We start from the raw sequence: 23,337 nt of genomic DNA on the forward strand, positions 1-23,337 counted from the left end.
GTCAATGATGTGGTGTTGCATGACGATGATCAACGATAATCAGCGAGTCAGCACAGTACAACGGATATTGGTGAGGTGATGACGATGATGAACGTGTCAACACAATGGATGGTGGTGATCGAAAAGACAGAAGTCGATAATAGGGACTTTTAGATTTGCGTGGACTGATATGTGTGACGTCCATTCAAGGCAGTGCATTAAAAGGACCTCGATCGTAGCAATCCACATTGTCTTCGTGCAAATCTAAAAGTCCCTTGTCAGTCGATGATGGTGAGCTGATGACGAAGAGGACAACCAACGTGTCTTCTTCTTCTTTTTCTGATTAAGTCTGCCTCCTTCAATTGACTGAGGTTTCTTGCGAACTATGTGCGAGCAATTTACGTCCACTCGAGTGCTATTTACATTATAATACGGTTTGTTTACAAATATGTACAAGCTCATGTGTAGGATGGAGGAAGACTAATCACTGTCACTAACCGTCTGCAGTCGATTACGGAAGGCTCCAACAGATGGCGCTACAACAATTTCTGAGGGCAGGGAATTCCAACTCCTTAGTGTTCTCGGAAAGAATAAATGCCGATGCGATTCAGCTCTTGGGTATGGCATCTCATAGGAATGTTTTTGAGTGCATGGCTCTCGTCGATTGGGTGACGTGTGTGATAGTCCTGAACCGGAAGATGAGCGAGATTGTTGTGTATTTTATTCGTCATGGTTAGTCTGTCATTTTCTATGCGCTCTTGTAGAGTGGTTCAAATAAGTTCTTTCAGCATACTGCTGACACTTGAGGTATAACCGATTCAGAATGAATCTTGCAGCTCTTCTTTGCACCATTTCAACTTTATGAATATGGTTGTTGGAAGCTTGGTCCCAAACATATCGGTCGAACCAACGTTTTTTAGGCAGTAGCTTTGAGGTCAGAAGATTTAATATGTAGATTGCGTCTTAGAAAGGCAATGAAGTTTTTGGCTTCGTTGACAGTATGATTGATATGTTGGGTTCACTTGAGATTACAAATGATGATATCAACCAAGTACTTCGCAGAGTCAACGGTTTCAAGGGGGGTGTTGTTCAGATGATACACATGTTGTACCTTGCATTTGTCTGTGTTAAAAAACCATCATCCATTTTTCGGCCTAGTCTCCAATCCTGTTGAGGTCTTGTTGAAGATTGTGTGCATGATGTTGGTTGTAGATGGTCATGTAGAAATCGTATCATTGGCAAATAAGCGAACTTTAGATGCTAGACGATTTGGCAAGTCATTCATGTAGAATAGAAAGAGACAAGTTCCAAGAACCGACCCTTGTGGCACTCCATATTCTACTGCTATTGATGATGAGTTCTTGCTATCCAAAAGGACTCTCTGACTTCTTTCATGTAGAAAGCTTTGGATCCATCCAAGATTCTTCCCTCTGATACCATAGAAGTTCATTTTGTTCAAGTTGATTCCCAACCTTGTCGAATGTTTTCGAAAAATTCACGATTATAGCATCCGATTGACGTCCTTCATCCAAGTTCTTGTGCAGGTCGCTTGTGAATCCTAATAACTGTTGTTCACATGACATATTCTTGCGAAAGTCATATTGAAGGGAGAAGATGATGCTATTTCTGTCCCCATGCTTCATGATATTGCTGGTTAGAACGTGTTCTATTAGTTTGCAGCAAATGCATGTTAGTGAGATGGGACGATAGTTCACTGGAGCTGAGATATTACGTTTCTTGTTGATTGGTACAACATTCGCTTCACGCCATAGTCCTCTGGTATTACACTCGTTACATATGACAAGCGGAATATATCACAAAGAAGAGGAGCCAGAGTTGTTGCCAATTGCTTCAAGACTCGTGGAGTATACCGTCCGGTCCAGCAGATGTGTATCTTCACGCCAAAGAGCAGCTTTACTACACCCTTTGATGTGAACACAATATCCTCCATTTATTGTGTTGTCAGACCTGTAGTATGTTTGATAAACCTCCAAAATCTCTTTATACTATCATATTTCGTGTTATATCTTCATCGGTAGAAGACCCGGATCCCATGTAATTCCAATACGCCCTCCTTAGCGCTTGTTGTAGGGACTAGGGAGTGCGTATTGGAATTACGTAGAATCCCTGTTTTCTACCGATGAAGATAACACGACACAACACAACACAGCAGATGATAGCGAGGTGATGACGATCGATGACGATAATAATCGTGTCAACACAACGAAGAGCAAGTCCATCGGCCGGGAGAGGTCGTGAGTCCATGTTGGACAAAAATTCGACCGGTACGATAGACAAAAACACAGTAACGACCTGTGTGTACCAATGAAAATAATCCCTCTAATTTCCACATAGAAAATCAGAGGGAAGCCCAGTCGCTGATTTAGCGTGGTTAGTTGAAACACGCGCACAAAATTAATATGCACGTACACGCGCTATATGTAACAATACAAAATCTACATAACAATATAATATATTAACGAACCAGACAGAACCGGTTGGGACATGTATGCAAGGCCAGACAGCGGATCGCCGACCACGCATGGAAATTAACTCTACAATCACCATTTTGAGAATAGGAAAGCTATACGTATTATCTAAACACGTACAAATCAATGCATGAAACGTTATTCATGCAAACGTTAAAAATCGTGACATTTGGTCACTACAGATGTATAAACTAAATCTTACCATGTCCCAGATAATCAAAATATCTTTGTAATTTCACTTATTTCCACAACTGGGAATTTTCACAACTGTAATTTTCACATGATCAGATCAACGCGAACGAAAAAGTAGATTGACCAAATATAAGATACAGCGCAATCAATTACAGTTTTCGTGTTCGCTTTCCATGTAAATGAAGGCACCAGCAAACGCAACGGTACTGTGAAATTGCTCAATTGCTTACTTCAGTTTATCGGTGAAAACGTTGCAGAGACGAAATCCCATAGACCATACAGAATTCTTCTCCCGCGGAACCATTCCTTTATACATACTGAAGGTATCGCTAATTTTACTATTCTACAACTCAATTTGAAGAGTGTACATTTGCCACCTGATACCAATAATCGAGTCAGCAAAGTACCGTAGCGGATTACCCAATGTGGTCGGTTAATATCAGAGCAGAATATAATCTGATAACCTAGGTGATATAGTTGCAATAGTCATGTACTGGAACTATATTGTCACCTAGAATATACTGATGACCCAGTAAGATACTGAGGAAACAAGTCTTCCAGCGCGCGCGCGCTACTCAGCTTCTGTAGATCGTCGCCTTTAGATTATATTCTGTAACAGTAAGTTGCTGGGAATGCTTGTGCGGAATACGCGTGCGTATTATCAGGGAGTACGAGTGCAGCCTATGCGAAATACATCACCATGTTCGACCCGCTGTAAGCGGCGAATCCAAGAGTTTTTTTTTTAAAGGAGGGGCATGAAGTGTTAAATCGGCGTGGGGTCCGGGGCCAAAGGGCCCCGGAAAAAAATTGAACTATAAGATGCTTTATGGTACATTCTGAGGCATTTCTGAATGCGTAAACTGAACATTTATTTGAAAATTCTTTGCTTTTTTTGGAAGGAAAAGGGGGCATTAAAACCCCGACGCTCCCCATGGGTCCGGCCTAGCTGGCAGGGCTAGCTAGCCCGACCCGGCAAGGCTAGCTCTCTGCAGTACGCCCAGGACTGGCGTCGACCGCCGGCGTCCCCGCTAGACCCGCAGAGCTCGCATACCTGCGGCTAGCATCAGATACAGTTTCAGCTGGTCGGCGCAGCTAGCCTTGCCCTGCTGGTGGTTCCTTGTCTTCACTCCAAAAATATCTACAATGTATACCGTAAGTTTTAAATATATAGATCTAGATATTCATCTTAGTCAGAGGAATAATCGATAGAGTCTAATTATAAGGACTAATATTGTTTGAAAACCATTTGCCTTTGTATTTCATGAGACCTATCTAGATCTAGTCCCAAATATAAACTTTTCTGTGTGTGATTCTATCGTTATTTGTGTGTGTGTGTTGGCAATTTTTCTACGAAAAAGTGTTGTACAATCAAAATTCATCCAACTTGAGCATACCAAATTCCACTTCACACTCCTATAATTTCAATGCATAAGGTCTAGCCATTAATTAACCGGTAATCGACGTCATAAAACTCATTGGATTTCCTATTACTTTTCCACACATGCATGTAGATCTATGTAGATTTCTAGGTCTACAAAACAAATACCGGTAGCCTAGATCTAGATCTAGGTGTCTAGATCTAGGCCTACTAAATTATAAATAGGAGAAAATGTAAATTATTGTTCAATTGAATATTGAATATAGATCTAAATCATTATGATGCTTCAAAATCATACTGCAGTTTAAATAACCTTAAAAAATCAGTTCTCTTATTTAATTTCATCTGATTCACACTCACAGTCACAGCTCAAAATCGCGTTGAAAAACTGCAAAAAATGCCCCTTGAAAGCTTGATTTTATTCCATTGCACTTTGTTTCACTAGCGTTTGCGCATCGATAGACTTTATGATAGACTCTGTCTAGATCTAGATCAACAGAAAATTCAATGAAATTTTGGGCAAACCTTGATAATACTGCGGCTATTTGTGCTGCTCACTCTCCTCATTTGGCATGTTTGGCGCTATATAGCCAATGTACTATGTAGGTATTTCATTTTAAATAATTATTTTATAGTCAAGATGACCATATTGTCTACAAATTCTTGACATGCTTGTGAAATATTCCACCACTCATTCAAGGACTCTGCAAAGTATAGCCTAACGGTTCATTGTGCGCTATGCTTGCACATGTCTGTAGATTATATAGGCCTACACGATAAAAAACAACAACAATGGTTTATTCACAAAATCAGTAGGGGTGCTGGTACGTGAATAAGCATCGTCCGCATAAACGACAATACCCTCGTAAACGCAGACCATTCGCATCCAGAAAAATAAGGATCATCCACATTTTTGTGAAGGATCCGGATTCCTGATCCGCGCGTTGGTGATGCGAAAAACGAATTCCGCGATGATGCTCCATAATGCATTTTACACTTACGCAGAGACTTTCACTTTTATGAACAATAAATCCTAGGGAAGACGGACAACCCATAGAAAGTAGACGGTGAACTGGGGGTATTTTATTACGCGGAATCCGTTTTTTCGCATTAATTGCCAGCACGCGGATCAGGAACCCTGTACCCGCAGAGCACCGAAGAAGAAAAAACATCTGTGAAAATTGCAGACTATCCTTATTTTTTTAGGTCGAGACTTGTCCGCGTTTACCAGGATATTCTTGTTTATGCGGACAATCTTCATTCTCAGACCAGTGCCCCTACTGAAAATGGCAATATTCCTCACATCAATTCCACTCTTAGAGAAATAACTTGGCACAAAGTACCCTGCAGGAAGTCAAGCTAGGGCCATGCAAGGACAAGTAAAAGAGCCACATCCATAATTGTAATTTGCAATTATTATTTTTCTTTTTCATAAAGATAGAGAATGATAGGAATAACTCATTGTTAGAAATACACATCACAAGATTTGAAAAAAAAAAAAAAAAAAATCTATTTTTGTATTTGGGACCATTAAATGGCAAAATGGAATGATGATGCATTATGGAGCAGACAGCATGTTATTGGCCATTAACACATAATAACCAGGATTTTTCACTGAATATTTTGTAGGTGGAGTATATTAATTGTTCTTTATGTTATAATTTCATTATATTTTAATCAATCAGATTTTATATGTTTTCATTGAAATGAGTTATCAATGTAATTTTTTTTTGGTAAAATTGTTTCTTAGGATCATACACTGGCCCAACTCTATTTTTGAAGAAAAAAATGATATTGTTTTGGTAATTACTGTTGTAATCTAACAATACGAACAAGCAAAGGGCATATACAGTAGTACACAATAAGCACTGACTTGAACAATTCAGGGAAAGCTATTTATAGTGGAGGGAGGGGGGGGGGGTAATGATCCTATGCACCTAATTCTGCATCGGTGTAGTACGTGTTGTTATAGGGTTCTATAGACTATTACCCCCCCCCCCCCGGACAATCACCCCTGACAATTACCGCAAAAGGACATTTTACCCCCCCCCCCCCCTCTGAAAACTTAGCCCCCCCCCCCCCCCTAAGCCTCAATTGAAGCTGTTATTCAACCCTTACACTGACAGCAGTGATCAAGGTTGACCTCTCAGTCATGAATATAAGCCATAAGGGGGAGGGGGGGGGTTATACTTTGCACCATACAAGTAGGGTGGTCCTATACACCCAATTCAGCATCCAGTGGTTCCTATCATTTGTGATTTTTCCAAACATTATTTAAGTCAATTTTATAAATTTGCTTGCATCTTCAAATTGGAGTGATCGAATGCCGTTTGAGCAATTTTTTAATTTTATTTTCATATTGCATCTTTTTAATACAAACAGAAAACCTAACATGCTTGAAGATGTAGAAGATCCTCGCTATCCATCCACCTTCGCAGCTTCTTTTGCCTCACAATTACCTCTGTCACAAGCCCTATCAAACACCGTGCCTGATTATGGTGCAGCTGACAGCACTGGGGACACTTTGCCTCAATTGAAGATGTTATTCAACCCTTAGACACAACCACTTGCCTGTTAATTACCTGCTATGAAAGAAATTACATATTGTGGTAAGTACATCGAAGCAGCAATGGATGTGGGGCTGTCTCACTAACAGCAGTGATCATGGTTGACGTACTCTCAGTCGTATAATCATCATGGGCGGGGGTCATACGTTGATGCTATACAAGTAGCATGATCCTATACACCTAATGCTACATCCAGTGTTCCCATCATTTGTGATTTTCCCAGAGATTAAGTCAATTTTATAAATTTCCTTGCATCTTCACATTTGAGTGAATTTTGTTTTAGCATGGGGCATGGGGGGGGGGGGGTGGTCATGCTTTGATGTCATACAAGTAGCATGATTCTGTACACCCTATTCTGTTTTAAGTTACGTTTATAAATTTGATTACATCTTCACATTGATTTGAATGCTAGCTGTCATAAAATTAGTGTAATTTAATGTTAATATTGCATCTATTATGAACAGAAACCAAACATGCTTGAAGATGTAGGAGATCCTTGCTATCCATCCACCTTCGCAGCTTCTTTTGCCTCACAATTACCTCTGTAACAAGTCCTATTAAACACCGTGCCTGATTATGGTGCAGCTGACAGCACTGGGGACACTTTGCCTCAATTGAAGCTGTTATTCAACCCTTAGACACAACCACTTGCCTGCTAATTACCTGCTATGAAAGAAATTACATATTGGGGTAAGTACATCGAAGCAGCAATGGGTGTGGGGCTGTCTCATTAACAGCAGTGATCATGGTTGACGCACTCTCAGTCGTATAATCATCATGGGCGGGGGTCATACGTTGATGCTATACAAGTAGCATGATCCTATACACCTAATGCTACATCCAGTGTTCCCATCATTTGTGATTTTCCCAGAGATTAAGTCAATTTTATAAATTTCCTTGCATCTTCACATTTGAGTGAATTTTGTTTTAGCATGGGGCATGGGGGGGGGCATACTTTGATGTCATACAAGTAGCATGATTCTGTACACCCAATTCTGTTTTAAGTTTCGTTTATAGATCTGATTGCATTTGACATTCTTGATCATGTACGATATCCTCGCTATCCTTCCACCTTCACAGCTTCTTTTGCCTCACAATTACTTCTGTCACATACAAGTCCTAACACCATGCCTGCTTTTGGTGCAGGGAGCCTAAAGGGCATTTCCAATTTCCTTTGGTTGTTGCCACTTTTTTTTTTAATGAATGCGTTTTAAGCCTTGTAATTGCGATATCTTAGTAATCATTTGAGGTATGAACTTCAAACCTGCTAATAGTACATGTATGTATCACTTTAGGAAGACAATCTGATTATATTTTGGGGTAAGTAGGTCAAAGGTCACATAAGGATTTCTCTTTATGCCAATAGAAAAAACTCTCACATTGTTTAATACAGATAACATTATAGAATTTACACAATGGAGGGATTTTATTTTTTATTTTTTAATCTCTGAAACCCCAAACTGTACAAAATCCAGGAATGAAAATTTAATCTAATGATACTTTGATCTCAAGATATATGTTTTGGCGGACCCGCCTCCCACTAGCATAGAGTGTTGAAATAGTCACGCACTTTTTACAGCAAACGTTATTGTTGAGGCATAACATAAACTGTTTTGCGAGAACGTGCAGTTTTCTTCATGTTGGACTGTTTTCAAGATATGTAATTTTCGATCTTTACCAATTAGTATTGCATCTGTTGGATCATTTAGAAGAAACACCTACTTATGATATTCATATTAATGTTTAAATGTGCCACATTAATCTGTACAAAGTAAAAAGGGTATTTATTCAAGATTAAAATGATAGTGTTTAAGCCTATATTATACACTATTTATTAAAAAAAAATCAGTAATGTGAAGATAAGTTGAGGCCAGCAGTCTGCAATACTTTGAAACAGATAAAGTCCTGCAAAGGAAACAAAATAGAGCCTCAAGCACGTAAGGAAATTTGTGTCGAAGTGTTGAAATGAGAAATTATCTTACAGTAGTCTGATTGGTGTCCCTTTTTTTATCTCCTTTGCAGCTTTGCTCAAGCTCAGCATCCGTTATTACATTATTCCTTCACTTTTTATCAAAATTTAATGATTTTTTTCTTTTCTGTTTTGTTTCTTTTATTTGATAGAGCTACTAGCAAAGGAACAACTTCAACACTGCATCAAATGGCTCGACCAAAGTTATCAGTGGAGCAATATTCACCTGGTTTCCCCAAAACAAAACAGCACATCCCAAAGAATGGTGAACTCCAGTTGAAAAGACATGCGATTTTGAAATAACCATGGTCATTTCAGACATCTTGCGGGAGAATTAAAAGGGGCAAGAACAGTCAGTGATTTAGATACATTTTACCATCAGGAGCATTCACTGCATTGCACAGTATGTAACTGAATAGTTGGAGAGAAACTGGACTCTGTGTAACTATACTAGACATGACAAGTACAGAAGTACTAGCTAGTAATGGACAAGGAATTTTACTCACGTGAGCAGTTCAAAACCAAATCCAAGTAAGTTTTCCTCAAGTGTATCCAACCAGCCCTTCAAATGCTGCACCTAGACCACAAGGCCATCCAAAACTGCACCACTCCGACAATTCTGGGAGTTACAGTCAGATCTCAAATGGAATTTCCAAGTGTTTGATATGATATCAAGTGCCGGCAAGCGACTATACATTTACGACATCTCAGAGTATCATGTGAAGATCTAGCAGACATCTTCTCGACATATATCCGATCTTCGCTAGAATACGCTTCTCCAGTTTGGTCCACATCAATTTCCCGAACAGTTATCTTGCAGTCTGAAGAAAGTGCAGAAACGTGTCTGCTGTATTATCCTTGGATAAGAACAGTTGTATGAAACCACTCGTTTCTCTCCAGAGTCTAACTTCTTGCCGTCTTGCCCTTCTTGAATCCTTTTCTCTCAAACTGTTTAAGTCATCACCAGATCGAATTATGTTCTATCGCCAACTCGTCGCCAAACCTCTTGCCATGAACTATGAAACTCTCTACACAAATAACTATACCCTATTGTAGAACTGAGAGACACCGCACTTCAATTATTCCCTATATCGTACAACTCCTTAACAACCAACTGTGATTTTAATTATCTTTGTCATGTTTGTATTTATTTATTTTTGCTTACCATATTATTGTTTTTCATTCTTCTCTTTTCCATTCTTCATTATTTTATCCTCCCCTCTCATGTACTTTTTCTCCTTCTCTCTAAATCAGCAATTAAAGTACTTACATGCATTATGATTATTATTACAATTTTGATTAATTACAAAAGAGTCATCTCAGAATGAAGTATCTTTTTAATCAATCTTTTTATTCATTATGTTTAGCTTGTATTTAGGTTTTTCACACCAATTAACCAATGTATCGGTTATTACAGAATTTTGAAATCACAATTATAGGCATGTATTTTCTGAGGAGAGGGTGGTGTTGACTTTTTGTGACTGCTTTTATTTGTGTTTGCGATGGGATTTCATTTCTTTCATTAACCATTGTCGGTTTAATTCAAAACTGTATGAGTTTTAGAGCTCAATAAGTAATAAGTCTTATTTAGGTATCAACAAAAGCTTATACTCTGAACATAATTGTTTAAATATAAGGTTATACTATTTACAATTGCTATACAATTTCTTTTTGGAGCATTTTTGGGGTACTAAAGTTCTTGCTAGATGTTAACCCAATTAAGCCATGCGTAAACAATTTTCAATATTATTATTCTACTCAAAGAAAAGAACGGGGTGATTTTTTTCCTATTTGTATACCTTTTTTCCTGTGTTTGGTACTAAATTTGTCATTACAGGAAATATATATTTTTGAAGTCATTGCCAATTTTCATGAGTTCGGCTCATGGTCAATTTTAGTTGAATTGCCCACATTCAAATGTATACAATTCTTTAAAATCATATTGATTTTATTTTGGCATGTATTCTTGGGTAGCAAAAATACACCCATCACATTAGGTAATTAAGCTAAGGGTAATTGCTGGTAAATTTTCGAATTCTCTGGTGTGCAAGTTTTATATAATCTCTCTATCTTTTATGAGGGAAAAGGTTAAACAAATACCTACAGTCTTCTCAGAAAATACATAGTGCATGTACAGTGTAAGTTTAACTTAAATAATTGATATTCCTGTTATAGGCAGTTTAAGACTTGTCAACTGATATCTTGTCATGATCTTGGTTTTTTGATAATTAATCGGTAGTGTTAATAGTTTAGCATGGGTTGAGTTACTGAGAGGGCACTGATGTCATGGGGGGGGGGGCTGCTGCTCTTATTAATTGAATTAATTGTTTAGACAGATAACTGGAATCTCAAGTTGGAGCATATGTGGGAGGGGTCGATCATGTTGCATTCCTTTACTTTTCTTTTCACTCCTTGATGGGATGTCACATATCATTTCAGATACCCCTCCCCCCCCCCTATAGGTATTCCTCTCAAGCAAATCAATCGATAGAGGAATGTGTAATTGGGTTAGTTCAGCAATTACATAATGATGCCTTTTGTCTCAAATTTTCAGACTTGTTGGATTGGATAGGAAAGGATCTTAAAGTAGTGTAGTTATTTTGGCTCTATGTTCTCCAGTTTCGCTCTGATGAGTGCGAGGTTATGTCTTTTGTATGTCTTTTTTGAGAGGCATGTGCATTAGTCTTTTCTCTCTTTCATAGTATCAACTTGTATTGACATCTTTATATTAATTGCAATCATGAGATGTGTAATAACGAGTACATTTGTAGGTTCTATTATAATTTGTTTTTTTCTTTGGTGATGGATCCTTTCTCTGAATGCAATTTGTACTTTATTTGCCTGTATAAACATCTATGTGTTTTTACATTTGTTGTTGTTCAGCTACCCTAAATACCCGACGTTATATTATTACCAAGAATGTGTTTCTTCTAACAATATTGACAGAAGAATTATATCTTTAATAAACGATTTTATCAGTATTGTACTACATGTACTTCAAACTGGATGAGATTTATTCTTTTGCAATTTCATGTCTTTGAATTGTTCGTTTGTGCCATTAAGTCAGTGTAGACAGACGCGGATCCACGTGGCGATTTTTCCGGCCCTGCTCCCCCCCCCCCCACCCTCTAGTCTAAAAAAAATGTTTAAAAAAATAGAATAATAACGTAAATTTAACCTTTTTTTAAACAAAAACAAAAGCGGCGCCCAAATTTTTTTTTTTAAATTTCGCCCACACCAAAACAAAATATTACACCCCCCCCCCCCTGCGTATTTACCGACTGGATGAATCGCTGCTAAATATTTTCTCACGAAGTGGGCCCAATATATTAAAAAAATATATATGTGCTCTTACCCCCCCCCCCCCCCCCCCCCCCCCGCTTATTCACAGCCGGCTGAGTCGGCGCTAAATTTTTCCTCTAAAACTGTACCCAAAAAAAAAAATGTGCTTCTACACCCAGCCCCCCCCCCCCCGCGTTTTCTCATTTTTCACCGGCCGGCTTAGTCGGCGCTAAATTGTTTTCTCAAGATTTGCCCCCCCCCCCTCTTTTCGCCGGCTGGATCCGCCCCTGAGTGTAGACGCCACATACTTTAAGTATAATGGCTGCCAGCTGTGCCTTGGTGTGATTAAGAGAGACTTGATGTGAAATGGGTTGTTGAGATTTGGAGAGGGGAGTCCTGGTCCATCATATTACGAGAAACCGGTAGGACGCCGCTAAAGTAAAGTAAAAATATTTGGACTAAGGGCTGTGAGATTCCGAGAAAAGTAAAACATCTGCTCAGAGCTAGATTATATTCTGGATCTCCACAGAAACATGATAGCTGTTCAAAACACATCGGTGTTCTCTACTCTATGTCGCAAATTGGGAACTAGAAGGGCATTGATATAACCCTGTGATTTCACTGCATGTCATGAAAACCCTCTTATGTAACAACAAAATCAAAAAACTATATTCTAGGGCCAAAATTGTCAAGCTTTTCATTACAATGCTGCCCCTCATCACTCATACAATGTACATTTTATAAACTGATGCACAATATTTTGTCAAATACTATTTTTCACATTTTCCTGCAATGCCCCGGCCGTTAAAATTAAAATTACATCTATGATTTAAGACATTCAATATATCTTACTAAGGCAATTCTACTGAATGTATGGGCATGGCTAAATTTTATTTTCAATAATCTATAATCATTTTTTGTAATTCTCATTGATAAATTTCCTAAATTGTTACACGGTTTTAATATAGTTTGTAGATAATCCGTCTTATATTTAAAAGGGGGCAGTGGCTACAATTAGAAGCCTCCATTGACAAAACATGGCACACATATTAAGAACAATGCGCTATTTAAGCACATTTTCCGTTTAGGGACAAACATTTGAATCCAATCAGTTGTAAGACCAATTTGAAAGAAGGTTGGATGCACACGAAAGGAATCTAGCTGAAAGAAACCTCTATATTGACCAGAAAAAAAGCTGACATAAAAGTAAAGTGCAATATTATTAGGTACGTCGATACGAGGATAAAAGCGAGGGCGCTCTTCAAAATAGATTAGGTTAATTAATTTTTAAAATATGTTTTTAATGTAACCGTGTTTCAAAAATTGATTCTAAAAATATGTAATGGCATGAACTATCACTCTACAAAGTTTGAATCATCAATTTAAAGCGCAAGACAAAAAGTTGAACAAAGTACCTAAACAAGACAATAACACCATCTCGAACTGTAAACCTTCGTACATACACATTTTTCCATTCAGGATGGATCCCATTCGTGACAGATTGTGTGGAAATCGATTTACACGTCGTGTATTTTACATGCAGGAAAGGGTGTATCACGCCGTTTAATTACGTTTAATTAAAGGTAGAATTTGCGTAGCAATTAGACGAATTCAGATTTTTTTTTCCTGCCATTTATTTATTATGCAGTTCATATGCAAAGTTGAACCTAATACGTTCTTATGTCTTTCCATAATAATTAGTGTAAAACTAACAAAATTATACACATTATGTGGTGAATATTCTAACACAAGAAATCTATAGAAGATTATAGCTGCAATATGTGACAAATAGATGTAAGAGCTGTTGTGTGTGTAGGGTTTGCCACTGCTTAGTGTGTATAATAATAATATGAAACTATTTAAGTTGTATGATTATTGGATATCACGATATTAACAATGTTTATGTATACCCATTTCATGTTAAATAAATCATTCGCATAATAGGAATTTATTTAATCCTGCAGTCGTTTTAGAACAATCAAACCTTGGTATTCATCTATATGGTATAGATTTGGGCTTTTTTGGTTTACCTTGCATATGTTATTATTCATTATCTCCATATGTTTTCTTTTAATGCACCCCCTCAATAAACTTTATTTTCAGCACAATTAACTTTGAGGTATATATGCTATTATGTTTCTTGTAAATTGATCCTCAGCATGAGTGTTCAAGCGGTATTAAATCTGGGGCGATGAATTGTAGTTCCGCTATTCAATTTTGTTTTTAAATACATACAAAGTTTTAATTTGAAAAATATATATTCAATGTCTGATCTGGCGAGAGCATAATTTAACCAAAACTGTCAAATGGTGCGAACTGAATTGACTCAGTGACATAAAAGCTCCAAGCCTCAAGCATATGGTTTATTATCATTATTGTAAGTTTTTATTGTTGTTATTATTATCATTATTATTACTATTATTATTATTATCGTCATCATCATATATTCATTATCAGTGTTTCTCTAGCTATATACTGACCTTAGTTTCACAGTATAGTCTAATTGAGCTGTACCTCTGCACCATCTAACATTCTTCTGAATTCGACTTAATTGGCTTATGAAGATAATTGTTTCCCTTTGAAACAGAACTTTAACAAACAAAACTGCCTACAACTTAAATGACAACGTGATCGACACAAATTAGCAGTCATTGACAATTGCGGATCTTTTCTTTAAGAACAGCCTACCAAGGGGTAGCGACTGAATAGTCTTGTTCAAGACTCAAATGCACCAGAAGTCTTACGAGACTCGAATATATCCGCAGCATTGAACTCAGAATCAAATAAATATAACAAATTTGTTATTTATAACACATCTAATTAAGAATTCAATCTGCGATAGAAGTAAAAATCCGTTTCATAAAACAAATAACAAGTTTATATAGTCAATAATATGTATTGATAGTTCGCGAACGAGTCTAATTGCACTGTCGCGCTCGCTCTAGCGCGCGCCTATATCCAACTAAAACGTAAACAACGACCTTATCTGTACACATACAGTAACAGCTAGGCAACTTCGGTGCTGGACACGGTTTTCTGTAGAAATCCTGTAAGTACATGTCATATTTATTCCGTAATTTCGTATTCATAAGGTGATATTTATGTATTTTTTGATATTTGAATACTTTCCGGAGGTTAAACAAAGATTGATCCTGAGAGTTAGAGCTCGTGTGCCGGGGCGAGTGCATGAGTAGGCCTAAGTAAGTTAGACGGATCTATTCTAACTTTAATTAGATCTAATTAAATTGCCCAATTTCAGGCGCGACCTGAGAGCGGAAGCTGCATGTAGTGCCCGCCCTAGAACTCCCGGGCATTTTCGCAACAGACCCTACGGCCTACTGTCTACTGAACACATAGTCTAGCTGCATAATAATAATAAATAATATTTAATTTTTATATAGGTCTAGTCTAGATCTAAGAAGGGAGATCCCGGGTTCGACCCGAACCCAGGCGGATGACTGAAGTGTGTTAACGTTCCCCTTCCCTTGTTCATAGGCGCAGGTTATGTCAAGTGGAAAACAGGATAGGACGTTAAATGGAGGACCCGTGTACAGGAGAGTCACCACCCTTGCAAAGATCCATTTCATTGCACTATTCGTAGCTATAAATTATAGCTAGAGGTCTAGTAAGTAGTGAAATCTAGACCCTAGTGTAATGGTCCACATGCACACCCCAATCAGGCCTAGTACTAAAGTAGGCCTATAGGCCTATGGCAATGGTATAGATTCTAGGGCAGGCTTCTTGAAGAATCTTCAGTATTGAAGGAGGCCGGAGGCAGATTATCTTGAAGAAGAAGGATAGTAGATCTCATAATATTTAGGGTCTATATACTTGTTGTAAAGCGCTTAGGCCTAAAGTAAAGGCGCTATTAAGCGCTATTCTAGACGTGACCTAGATCTATATCTCCATGTTTGCTTCGACAGGCAGACGCTTTACTAACTGAGCAAACTCGCCTCCTGCGTCCTGGCTGTGTATTAAAAGCTGTGCTATTGATTCTCAACATTTCACACAGCACTGTACAAAACTCAGCTGATTTCACTCAAAATGTGTACTTTACTTAGATCTAGTGACAATTGATGACACCTAGAGGTCTACTACTACTAGATCTAGGCTAGTACTAGTCTAGAAAAAATGAATATTCATCATCTAAAAACCAGGTGGCTGACAACGAATCATGTTGACTACAAGACTTTCTCGGATTAATCATTATCCCCTAGCAACGAAGTCGGAGGGGATATAGAAACACTGCCGTCCGCCCTTCCGTGCGTCCGTGCGTGCGTCCGTAACAATTTTGGATTCCGATCAATAACTTCGGTAATGTTTGACGGATTTTAATGAAATTTGATATGAAGGTACATGATATCAAAATACAGGCTAAGTTTAATTTCCGAGTATGTAGGTGAAAGGTGAAAGGTCATATATGTGAAAATGTGGTTAACTTCCTTGCCTAGTAATATAATAGTATAGTCCAATGGAGTTAACTTGTTCTGATGTACATGTATATAGGCCATTTGTACCCTGCGAGGGGATGCTACGCTTTGCGTTGACTTGTTAATGTAGGATCTAAATGAGCAAGCTATCGTAAGTCAAAGTAGATATTTCTTTGTTATTTTTTATTTGTTAATATAGTCAAATGTAATTTTACAGCCAAAGTGAATATATGAGGATGTAAAGAGTAAAAATCTTGTTGCATATCTCATTCATCGCGGTCCTGCCGAACCAAACCATTTGTTCCACTCAGTCACCATAGGACGTACTTCAGTCTATGTATAGAGGCGGTCAGATGAGCCAGATGCAATTTCAGCAGAACAACCGTCGATATCAGAGACTGAAGCTTTCGGTCTATATCAGTCTATACTTTGCTGGAGTGGTATACTGTAGTAGTAGATCTACTGTCATCCGTTGCTGTTATCCGGACTTGGCTGTCGGATTTAATAAATTTAGAATTGAAAATTCCATTTTTATTTCAAGGGCAGGCTAAGCTGTAAGCAGCCAAAACAACAACTCCTGCAATAAACTGCAAACCCCCAAACAGTGTTTAGATTTCACTTACTCCATGCTATACATGTACATGCTTCAGAGAACTCCGCCTACGGCCTCCGAAGGGCTTCGGTGACGGAGCTCCCTGGAGTAAAGATTTCACTAGACTTTAGTTAAGTTAGAATTAAAATAGAAATGTAAATAATCTAGAGTCTAGTCGGTAGACAGTAGGAGGACTAGGAGGCAAATTGGCTCAGTCGGTAAAGCGTCTGCCTGTCGGCCCAAAGATCTTGGGTTCGAATCGCACCCAGGCGGATGACTAAAGCAAGCGTTGTGTGTTAACGTGCCCCTCCCCTTGTTGTTTCATAGACGCAGGCTATGTTACATGGAAAACAATCCGTCTCGGATAGGATGTTAAAAGGAGACCCCGTGTACAGGATAATCACTACCCTTGCACGTTAAGAACCCACGGCACTATTCGTATAAGAATAGGGGAAAAACCTGATGTAGTGGTCTACCTGCACACCCCACTCAGGCCGAATATATATATATATACATGAATATACGGCATCTGCAAGAATCTTCAGTACCGGTATTGAAGGATAGGAGGCAGATTATCTTCAAGAAGGAGAAGAAGTATACTGCACTCTGCAGTGAAGTGTAGTCTAGTGCCTAGTCATGCTAGTGGTTTCTAAATTTACTCTAGAGTATTGATCTTTTTTTGGCGCAGTCTTGACTCTATGTCTCTTAGTTTACGTCAAGACTCTGTCTCTACTCTCAGTCTTTAGACTGCAAACATTGTAGCAGTGACTGTTGTTTTCAGTCACTGAGTCTGAATGTGAACCTAGCTATTTTAAGAATAAATTTTCCCCCTCTCTTTTACAGGAAATATACAGAGTGTATTACCATATGCTTGCTTCTTTGAGTATGTGCCTGAAACAAGAATGTCCTGGAGAAAACGGACCACAACAAGAAAAGGTAATTTTTTTTTAATTTTTTTTTTAACTTGGACTTTTTAAAACTTCACCTGTTTAGTTAGTCAAGTAAAAGGAAATTTTTAAATGGGTGAGGGCATTAAATAAGGCCAAGTTGGAGGGGTATGCAAAGGGCTGGTATGAGAAGTATCGATTCAGGGGTGGCTACATGGTATGTGTGCAACAAGATGTCTACTAACAAGTTGCTGTAGTGTTTATTTATAGTGTATTTTAACTTCCAATATATATTTTTTTTATAATTAACATTTGAAGGCCTTGAAGAAGGGATGGGGGGAGGGGGGGGGGAGTCCTATAGGGCCATTCCATGAGAAGAAGGACATGACATCAAAAAAAGAAATGTACCTCTTATGTTAATTCTTTGATTTATCACTAACCTTATGCCATGGATGTTCATAAAACATTAGGGCCTTTCAAATTCAATACAATTTATTTTTCCTTTTTCGTTGATTTCCTAAGATCTCAAACCATCATCAAAAACGTACATGTGGGACTGTAGATGAAAAAAAACCAATTTATTGCAGATTACACAGGATTCTTGTAATATTTTTTCCTGAAAATTTCGCTAAATTGAAAAAGATGAATATATTTCCATATTCTAAGCCTTTTCTAAGGGGTCCTGGGATATTTAATCTATTACATAGGGGTGAAAATGGCCTCCGGACAAAATGTAACGCGAGTTACCGACATATTTGCTTCCTGCATTTTACTAGTCCATTGTTTCTTATCTTTAATATTGTGATCTTATACCCCATTCACAGTGGTTTTGAAATTTGTAGCGGCGTTGTAGCGGAGCGGCGACACCGCCATAACACCGCTACAAATGCATTCACAGTAGAAAAGTTATCCCGCTGCAGCAGCGGGATAAATATCATGTACCCATTCACGCTGCAGCGGGTGATTTTTATTACCTCCGTAACAAACACGTGTATGCATGGCTTATGACCCGCGAGTGACCCCGATATGACCGGAAATACTTGCTTGAAATTGCGCGGTAAACATGTCAAGTTGCTTTTTGTATCCTCGATCATATTACTTTTTAAAAAACTAGCATTTTTATTGCTTCCAGTCAGAATATTTTAATTTTTTGAAGTGTGAAATATTTTTATTTGGATAATTATAATACCTACATAATAATAAAATCAATTTGAATCCACTGGTTACTTTATTTCTATTTCACTTTATGTTCCCCATTGCTGTAGAAAAGAAGTCAGTGATAGGTAAGTAAACAAATCACACGTGTTTGTCGCGGTGTTATAGCGGAGAGCCTTCACACTGAGTAAACACCGCGACAGCAGCGGGACTGTCCCGCTGCTGTAGCTAGGCGTCCCTAGCGATAGTTTGTGTCGGCGTTCTCGCTAGGCGGTGTTATCCCGCGATAGTTTATAACGGGTCCGAGCCTTCACACTGAAGACAACACCGCGACAGCAGCGGGACAGTCCCGCTGCTGTCGCGGTGTTTGAGGCCACTGTGAATGGGGTATGATACTAGTAAGTCTCAACCTACTATCAACGTAGGAAAGATTTTGTCAAGATTGTCTAGTATGAGGAGACTTTGCCAAAAGAGGGTCTCATAGAATTGACCATGTCCTTTTTTTGTAACGCGAGTTACCAAAATTCAATAATCCAAGAATCTAAAAATGTTTGTTCTTCAATTTTCTTTTTTGTTTCATTCAGTTGTTCTATATCTACCCTGTCCATGTTTGAAAAAAGTATCTTGCAGATCCTAGCAGTTCTAAAGATATAGGCACATTATCGTGTCAATGTACCCATTAGGTGTAACGCGAGTTACCATGGAATGGCCCTATACACGAAACAGAATGACAAGCAAAAAGAAAATAATTGACCTTCATATTTTGCTGAAAAAGAAAGTAAACATTGAAGACAATTGAAGAAAAAAAAATAATGCAATTTTTGTGTATTCTTACATATTTGGTTAATATTTATTGAATATTTTTATAATTCGGTTCCAGAGATGGAGAGGAAGGGCTTGCTGTTGAGAGATCATGGGGTGCCTTGAGGTTCCACTTCCAGTCTTGATGTTCTGCCCCTTACCTCTAAGCGATGGCCTCTTGTGCCTGGCAATATATGAGCGAAGCACAATGGACTGGTAATTCATAATGCATATTACAATGTTTTTTTAACAAATCAGGGAAAGAAACAGAGATAAATTCATAGCATATGAGTCTGTCATGGCATTTTTAGTAACTCAACATTTGCTCCTGCAACGACTACTCTAGGCTTTATTTTGTCAAAGGTGTAGGGTTAGACTGAGGGTTGGAATTGTGATTAAGGTGGTTTAGGTTTAGGGTTAGGCCTAGGGATGAAGTTTAATAGTGTAGAAAAATTATGTGAAGCAATTGTCTCAGGAGAAGGTGTTCTACAACTTGATTTTCCAGGTGCTGGTGGAGCTGCATGTATCTTTTACTCATCAATGGTAGTTTTAAAATCTTCCTCTGTATTGTGAAAGCAGAAACATGATGTAGAGTGGAAGAGAAAAAAGTATGTAACACAGTATCATTTAAAATAGATTTTATAAAGTAAAAACACACTGGCCTGCAGTTTGTGAAACATGTAGCACTGTATTACCAATTAAAAGAATTCAGCGATTTTTACAACGTGCTCTATAGGCATTTATGTACTGGTTATGTTGTAACACAAAATGAATTCTTAACTTTAATCCTGGATCCATTGCTAAACATAATGTCAACCCTAAATGTATTAAACATTGCCAGACCCAATTTCGGGCTACCCTAAATCCCTTTCTACATACCAGTATTGTTCAAAGTTTATATTTATTACACCCTTACTGCGAGTTCTAGAAATTCTGCAAGAACCCTACCCTGCTGTTCACTTTATAATTAGTACTTCACATTGCTTTCATGAACATGCCGTAAAAGTGAATTTATTTTATGTCTCTATACAAACAGGTGCCTGTACATGTAATGTATTTCATGCAAATGAAGGGTAGAATGAGAAGCTCACAATGATATGGTAGACAAGGACCTTGCTGTCTAAAGCTCGGAGGCCAGATGACAGTGTCTGAAGTAAGTCGCCCCATAGAAGAGCGAGAACTTTCTGTTGCAATTGTTAACATGCAACACATCCTTACCACATGCAACCCATCCCACTTTCACAATATATTTTCTTAACAACAGTAACCCAAGTTCAACGTTTGGATTGGTGATTTTAAACATAAAAACAATGGTCTGAATGTTTAATTAGATCTTTTACGCAAACGTAGTATATTAGTAATGAAAAGCATGTTTGGTAATACAGTAATTTCATTTCAGACCATGAAGACCATGTATTATTATAATTATCTGGGATCTGTCGTTGGGCTGATAAGCATGGAAAATAAGGAATGTACTCCTGTCGAACGAACAATATGTTTTTATAAAACGAATAACTCTTTGAAGATTACTTACTAGAAGAAGTAGAACAAGAAGAAAAAGAAGAAGAAATACACTGATGATGTCAGCTTGACTTCCTAAAGTTGTATACTATTTGAAAATAGTTTATATTTTATTCATGAACAGCCGGCGTGTCGGAATTGCGTACAAGGATGCCATTGGACTTTTCTGTACTAGTAGCTGAAGGGGGGAGCAGTCACCAGAAGGAGCATGCAACTCCAAAACAATGTGGATACTTCTACCGAGTTCATCTCAAGAATCAAGATGTGACAGTGGATGTACATGTAGAGGGGTTTGTGACCCTCCTGACTGTGGACTACATGCAATACACATCAATGGATTGTAGAGGAGTAATGGTGGGTCCGGTGAGCTCAACTCTGGAGGTTAAGTTCGCAAAATTAATAAATTTCCTTTTAATATGGGTGTATATGGTTCCAGGGATTAATTTGACGCAATGCCTCGTAGTGACACGCCCTATTAAGGGGCAACACACGTGTCAGAAGGTATAAAATGGGAAGCAGTTCCTGAATTTGTTTCATACCTCATTTCCTTTGCCGCCATGAGGTGCTAAAGTTTTAGCAGAGTTGGGGGCTTCCAGCCCATAGATGTGACTTTTCATGATTATATGTAATAAATTGTAATAAAGTTACTATCCACTTCAACACTTGACTCTTGTCGAGAATTTTATTTCTTTGTGTGGACTTTGTTCTTCTCTGGAACGCGATTTGGGCAGTGTGATAGGCGGCCACCGGCCACTCAGTTGCCGGGGCTGTTTCATATATAAAGAATGTGTGAAGACAAGCGACTGCATTATAAGCTCAGCATGATCAGTAACATTGATTCCTTTTATGAGGAAATTTTAATTTTTGTTCCTCCCAACCATGAGTTGTACATATTCTTTGATTCGGGGAGAGGTTGGTGAAGAGGGATAGGTGCCCCATATTTTGTATTGTAACAGGTTTTGTTTTCTACATAAGGAGACAAGGATAATATAGTAATATATCACCTATATCAACACGATGAGCAAGACGGCGAATGAGGCGATAGAATGAGTTTAGAGAGGGTGGGGAAGGAGGATCGAGAGAATAGAAGGGGACGAGGTGAGAAGGAGACTGAGTGTGGAAAACAGAATTGGAGGGGTAAAGGAGGGCGGGAGCAGGAGGTAGAAGAGAGAGGTATATAGAGTAGAATAGGGAAGAAGGGAGGAGATGGATTGAGTGAGGAAAAAGAGGATGAAATGGGGAAGGAAATGGAGGAAGGGCTAGAAATGAGTGGGACGATAATAATGATATATGCCCGATATATGATGTTAGGCTGAAAGAGGAGGAAGACCAAGAAATGGGAGGTGATATAGACTCTGAAAGCAGGGGGAAAAAGAGGAATTAATGGGGGGGGGGGGGGTTAAAGGGAGAACAGAAAGTAGAGGAAACAGAGAGGAATGGTGGAGCTGAGAGAGCGAGGTGAGAGAGGGGCAGTGGCGGATCCGGGGGGGGGGGGGGGCCGTCCCTTCAAAAATAAAACGTGTAAAAACACGTCGATTTAACCTTTTGGGGGAGATGCCCCGCCCCCCCCCCCTTGAGCACCAAGGGGGGGGGGAATTAAGAGGGCCCCCCCCCCAAAAAAAAAATGTGCTCACTACCCCACTAAGGGGAGGTTAAAGGGGGAACAAAAAGTAGAGGAAAGCGAGAGGAACGGTGGAGCTGAGAGAGCGAGGTAAGAGAGGGGCAGTGGCGGATCTGGGTGGGGGGGGGGGCCCCCTTCGAAAATGAAAATGTAAAAACACGTTAATTTTACCCCACGCCCCCCCCCCCTGCCGCTCAAGGGGGGGGGGGCAAAATTTAGAGGCCCCCCCCCCAAAAAAAAAATGTGCTCACTACCCCACTAAGGTGAGGTTAAAGGGGGAACAATAAGTAGAGGAAAGCGAGAGGAACGGTGGAGCTGAGAGAGCGAGGTAAGAGAGGGGCAGTGGCGGATCTGGGTGGGGGGGGGGGGCCCCTTCGAAAATAAAAATGTAAAAACACGTTAATTTTACCCTACCCCCCCCCCCCCTGACGCTCAAGGGGGGGGGGGGCAAAATTTAGAGTGCCCCCCCCCCCC

General features: G+C 38.9%; 2 long non-coding RNA genes across 5 annotated transcripts; both read left to right on the forward strand.

Annotated features, from left to right (window-relative positions):
- The first annotated feature begins 3,396 nt into the window (after positions 1 to 3,396).
- On the forward strand, positions 3,397 to 11,601 carry LOC115919848. The gene is made up of 4 exons (XR_004062040.1): positions 3,397 to 3,812; positions 6,421 to 6,647; positions 7,070 to 7,295; positions 8,727 to 11,601. It is a non-coding gene; the product is annotated as an uncharacterized LOC115919848 (long non-coding RNA).
- Positions 11,602 to 14,680: 3,079 nt separating this feature from the next.
- On the forward strand, positions 14,681 to 21,904 carry LOC115919920. Of its 4 annotated transcripts, none has more exons than XR_004062056.1 (5): positions 14,681 to 14,905; positions 17,722 to 17,814; positions 19,801 to 19,937; positions 20,227 to 20,874; positions 21,367 to 21,904. It is a non-coding gene; the product is annotated as an uncharacterized LOC115919920 (long non-coding RNA). The 4 variants fall into 4 exon arrangements; XR_004062058.1 differs by having other exon boundaries at positions 14,686 to 14,905; positions 19,801 to 20,329; positions 20,758 to 20,874; XR_004062057.1 differs by having other exon boundaries at positions 14,775 to 14,905; positions 20,758 to 20,874; positions 21,345 to 21,904.
- Positions 21,905 to 23,337: the final 1,433 nt, after the last annotated feature.

Source organism: Strongylocentrotus purpuratus, unplaced genomic scaffold (genome assembly GCF_000002235.5).
Source record: "Strongylocentrotus purpuratus isolate Spur 01 unplaced genomic scaffold, Spur_5.0 spur5_scaffold_7, whole genome shotgun sequence".
In the NCBI taxonomy this organism is placed as follows: Eukaryota; Metazoa; Echinodermata; class Echinoidea; order Camarodonta; family Strongylocentrotidae; genus Strongylocentrotus; species Strongylocentrotus purpuratus.